Source organism: Manihot esculenta, chromosome 14 (genome assembly GCF_001659605.2).
Source record: "Manihot esculenta cultivar AM560-2 chromosome 14, M.esculenta_v8, whole genome shotgun sequence".
NCBI lineage: Eukaryota > Viridiplantae > Streptophyta > Magnoliopsida > Malpighiales > Euphorbiaceae > Manihot > Manihot esculenta.
This window is the reverse complement of record NC_035174.2, coordinates 25,287,603-25,293,557: the sequence shown is the minus strand read 5'-3', so window position 1 is coordinate 25,293,557 and position 5,955 is coordinate 25,287,603.

Sequence of the window (5,955 nt, the reverse complement as noted above, 5' to 3'; positions counted from 1 at the left end):
ACATAGACAGTATAGCAGGCTTGTTATGGGTCCCGGCGACCTTAAGTCGACCTGGATCCTAGCGCCGGTAGCGGTCCGATTTCCGGGTCGTTACAGGCAAGGGTTAATGTTATGTTTATGTAATAGATTAGCTTGTTAGCGTGGACATGTAATGTAAATTGATATAATGTATTGTAAGATAATGTATTTTAAAGTAATGTAACGTAAAGTAGAATTATGGTTATGGGTTAGTATTGTGCTTGGCCCTAAGGTCTGGTTAATCCCTTTTTGTACATGATGTATGTTATGTTTTTATTGTTGAGATGTGAACCAGGCTTGATGTATGTAATGTTGACCCAGCTAGAGCATTTGATGAGGGCTCTAGCATGGGGGTTTTTTTGTGTTTACAATTATGTAGTATACGAATCAAGTTTGGTATATGAAAGGTTTTAAAGTTTTTATGTTTATGTTTAATATGTATGGGATTTTACCAGATAACAGGATGCATGTTAGGCTTGCTACGGGTCCCGGCGGCCTTAGGCCGATCTGGATCCTAGCGCCGGTAGCGGTCCGGTTTTCGGGTCGTTACATAGCCTCGTGGCCAATTGATGAAATCATCGATAGCAACAAGGAGAACAAACAAATGCCTAAGAGTAGATATATAAAAGATCATAAGGAGATAAGGTGGACTTCAGTAAAGTCTCTATTAGATCAGAATGTTCTAAAAATCCATTAGTAGATACCCGGTTGGTAGGGTTGTCTTTAGCCTCTCAACCTCATTCTCCATGAAGATGTCGTCTATATAGAAAAAGTCATATAAAGGACAATTTCTCCCATTACTTTCCTAGCCTAGCCCTTGTAATCAATCTTGCACAATTCAACCCTCCTCTCTGAGGTCGTAGCACTGAAAAGCTATTATAGTCAGACTGGTTACAGTCCTCAAGGCTAAGTAGTATGCTTGCACCTTCATGAAGATCCGCCTTCAGCTGCTCTTCGAAGACCATGATGATCTGGCTATTCTTAGGAAAAGAAAAGAAAATAACCCTATTCATGTCTCCCACAGATGACATTCATAAATAAAAAGAAGAGGAATGAGGGTTCTTATACAATGGCATAGCCAGCAAAGTTTTAAATATGGCTCAAAAAATAAGGCAACCATTATGATCAAGAGAAGGCAAAATAAGCAGTAAAGGCTAGCCAAAACGTGCCGCGAAATCGAAAAGACAAACCATCACCTTCGAATCTAAAAAATCAAAGACCAGCAGGGAGAGATCTGATGCTACATAACAATCACCAAAAGTAAGCCATGAGCTAGCACCACAAGATAGGTCCACATGGTAAGGATCTGATAAGTAGGTAACGTGGTCTAGTCCAAGGAAAGAAAGACTAGGACATCTCAAACACTCGATTCATTACCAAGGGTCTCGCCCTTCCCTCGACTAGGCAAGACTCGACATGAAGTTATCGTTATTAGGCACAATCCCGCGTATCCCCATTACGCCTGTAATCGTAGGATTACTAGCCTATTAACCAGCAATATGCCTTATCAAGCAGCTTGTCACATTATTGTCGGGTTATCAGGAAATACTATATTTATCTCTACATTCTTACAATATAAAATGAGAAAAATCACAGAGGTAAAAGTACGCTATTATTGAACACTACTCAAGTTCTAAGCAATTCATTGCATTTTCTCTATTTTTTAATACACTAACTTGAGCGTCAGAGTGGCTACAATGAGCACCCACCAACACTTCACCTTCTTCCTTGCAGGTCTAGCCAATCACAGTTAACTCTATTTTGCCTACGCTATTAATCTAATCTCTGCAATATTAGAAATATTTTAATAAATAAAAATTGAATAATAAAAACTGTTAAAATTTAGTTGAATATGATAATATGGATATAAGTTAATGAGAACTTCCGTGTTATTTCAAATAAAAAATCAAAATATTTAAGTTTTAATAAATGAGAGAAAATAAATGAATTCTAACTCTTTAATATTTTTAATTAAAAAAGAAATAATAAAGATATTTTTATACTTTTAATTTAAAATATAAAAATAAAAATAAAATTAATTTTTTAATTATATTAAAATTTAAAAATTAAAATGTAATTCACCTTTAAAATAAATACTGAGAAGCTAGCTTGTAATGGTGAAGAGGGTGGTGGTGTTGTGAGTTTTGATTTCAAGACAATGAAATCTTAAGAGTTAGGTATTTGGTTCGTTGGCAAGAGAGACCCATAAAAGTTGGATCAAATCAGAAGGTGCTATGATTTTTAGTTACGCCCATAGCCTCAAGTTTCCTTGGTGAGACTTAACTCTTATTTTGGATTTACGTGTATGTAATAAAATAAGTGAAAAATACAATTATGTGGTTTCCAATCGAACTTAAAGAAAAAAAAAATTAATTTATAATTCTATTTGTAGGTTTCGATTTTTATGACATAATGTTTTAATTTAATATTTTGCGTTTAATTACAATTACAACATAATGTTTTAATTAAATTATTTTAAGAAAACTTACTTTTTTTTAAGAAGACAATTTTTATATTTTAATAATTTTATTAGCATTTTTATAAATTTTATTTTTTAAATCAAAATTAAATAATGGTAAATAAATTACTTTTTTTGGAATATTTTTTATAAAAAACATTTTCTATTTTTTATAAAAAATACAATTTTTTTTTTCAAAAACAAACGAGCTTTAATTGGAATGGCCAAGACCGGTATCTTAACTCCTCTTCTTGACATTTTCCGCTGATGGCAAAAGAACCACCACCAGCACCGCCACTTCCTTCCACAAAAGCATAGTACCTGAGCAAAATTGTTATAGTGAAAACAAACCACTCCAAGCAAAAGATCGACACAAAAAGCCCACCAGCCTGCTTCAATATCATAGCTCCATCTTCTTCCTTAGCATAAGATTTCAAGTGCCCTAAGAATTCTTCAGTCAGTGTAGATGTGGTGATGAAGCTATCAAAGACGACACAGAAGATGGTGAGTATGTGGAAGAGAATGAGGAAGAAGCCACAGAGAGACAGAGAGATTGTGAGGAAGATGCAACTGGAGGCTGCACTCAGTAAGATGTAGTTGCATATTAAGAACTTGTGGACAGTGACGGAACCACGATTTGTTCAGTCGGAGCAAACTACATCCTATTTATAGTAAAAAAAATAAGGTCAATTAACTCAAAGGTCTAATTTTAATTCAATCGATTATCGACCTTGTATTTTGTTGTAATTTTAGTTAATTTTTAAATTTTTTAACTTGGTAGTCTAATTGATATAATATCTGTATTATTATTATTATTTTTTTAATTATAATAAAAAAGAGTTTATATTATTTTACGTTTTAATTTAAATATTTAAATTTTAAATAAATTAATTTGAGTAAAATATTTGTATTTAGATATAATTTTAATTAATTTTTAAAAATTAAAATATAATAATTTAAATAAAAAATTAAATGTAATATTTTATTATTTTTTTTAAATATAAATTAATTTTATATATAAAAATAATATTAATTTATATTTAATTACAGTGAAGTGATATATTTAATTATAAAGTGAATAGTAATTTAACAGTTAAATATATTGTATTAATAATTATGAAAATTTTATGATAAATATATTATTTTTAATTATTTTATATATTTTATAATTTTGAATTAAATAAACTCTATTTTTAATTTTAATTTTAAAAATTGATTAAAATTATATCAAATTAAAATTTGAGTGAAAGTTAAATGTTTGGATCAAAATACAAAATGAAATAAATATTAACTTTTTTTAGTCGATTAGTTTAATAATAATACATGTACATGCTAGTTAAATAATTTACAGATTAATTAAAATTAAACTAAAACATAAAAGTTTGATCAATTAAATTATACTCAAACTTTTGATTTTTTTGGATTAATCGGTCAAAACATAAAAATACATATTCTATTATAATAAATTATTATTAGAAAAAAGTTGGATGAACCATATAAATAAAAATAATTTTAAATGCAAAATAAACACACCACTGACTATTATGAAGGGAAATTAGATATGGGGAAAATTTTTTTAAAATGCTGAATTTTGTAAGTTATAAAAGAAATTAGTCGTATGAAAAAAAAATTTTAAATCCGTAGCTAAATGGTAAAAAAATTTTAATTTTTATTAGTTTTTTTTTTTTTCGAAATGATGTGGCTGCCCTGCACCCTGCCTCTGCCCCAGGTTGTGGATGCGGTGGTGAGATTGAACCACGGGAGAAGAGTTGGTTATGGATTTAGCTTTCTCAAATTAGGGATTTAAGAGGGTTAATAGTTAGCTAACTGAAGTTATATTAGTTTTTTTATTAAAAAAATAATGAAAATGACATTTGTTATGCCAACTGTGCTAAATTGATTTTGGTCAAAAATTTCATGATTAATTTAAAAGGAGTTGGCCGCACAAAATTAAAAAGTTAACTTATAATCGTAATTAAACACAAAACATTGAATATGTTAAGCTTTTTTTTCCAATTACTAAGAAAGGTTAGTTCATTGTTTCTTCTTACCTTTTGGGTCATGCATGACTCTCTCTAATACAGAGAAGACCTTCTTGTTCATCTTCCCCAATTCTACTTCGTTCTATTGTTCATTTTGCTACTTTTCTATCTTCAAACACCTCTCTTCTTCAAAACTCTTTCTATTCCTCTCATAATTGACCAAGTTTTACAAACTTACAAAACCTAAATTCTACTTTGATGCTAAAACAATACATCTTGAAGATGCTACTTAAAAACTAATCACCAAACATGCAACTCTAACTAAAAATGGAGCTTTCACTTAGCCTTGATCCATCTTGTTTGATAATCAACCTTGAACAGGTTCACAAGTTCTTTGACGATCGAGAGGCTTCTTCAATTTCTACTGGACCATTAATCGAGGAATCTTTTGTCATTTATTTTGCTTAATTTTTTTGCCAACAGAATACTCACCACATAATGGGCTATAGACATTTAGATTTCAATGAATGTATTAGTCAATGATTAAATAGTTTAATTTCTAAAATATAGTGATCAAATTGTAATAAGTGACAAAATTTAGATATGAAATGGTAAATTTTCCTCGGTTTTGAAGAAACATCAAATGACAGTATTAAAATGCAGCATCAAAGTCAAGTACATTAAAAATGAATAGAGAAGGATTTACTCTACACTCATCAAAAGTCTAATGCAGAAACAACAGCCCTTGCTAGAACATGGATACATCGATTAGCATAGCATTTCACAAAAGAGACAGCAACAATTTGAATCTCATACAATAAAGCAATGACATCAGAAACCAAACATCCAAAACGGGAGTAGCCTTGCTTTGATGACAGAATAGCTTGCACCATCCAATTCAAGAAGCACAGTACCATAAAATCTCACGCAGCCAACTCACCAGCTCCTTGATTGCAGGCAACTCTTCCATCCCAACAGGATAACGACAAGGGATAAATTTCATACTACCATTAAACGAAAGCACCTGTATGATTTATTGATCACCCAACCCAAGCCTGCACTATTCCATTATTACTCAAAGCAGCATCCACATTACATTTTAATTGCATTGGTATTGGAGGCCTCTATTTAAGAAAATCATCAACTGTGGCGGAAGAAACTGACCAGCAGATTGTTCAAATGTGTTCTAAATTAGAGCAATTAATTTTTTTTTTATATATTTGTACATATTACAAGTAAGAATGCTATTGAACACCAATACACAAAAAATAAATACTAATAATTATAAATAATAAATAATCAATAGCATAGAAGGGCATAAACAAATACAATATTATTCAATCCCATTGAACTTGACCAGAGCGGTTCAGCTTCCGCTCCAGTCAAAACTTTAGTTCTTTATAAGCTGGATACAAAGAATAAGAATAATATTTTTTTTTGTTTCTCAGGGAATTCAGGACCTACAACTTTGACAATTTCAAAAATAAAAAAACACAC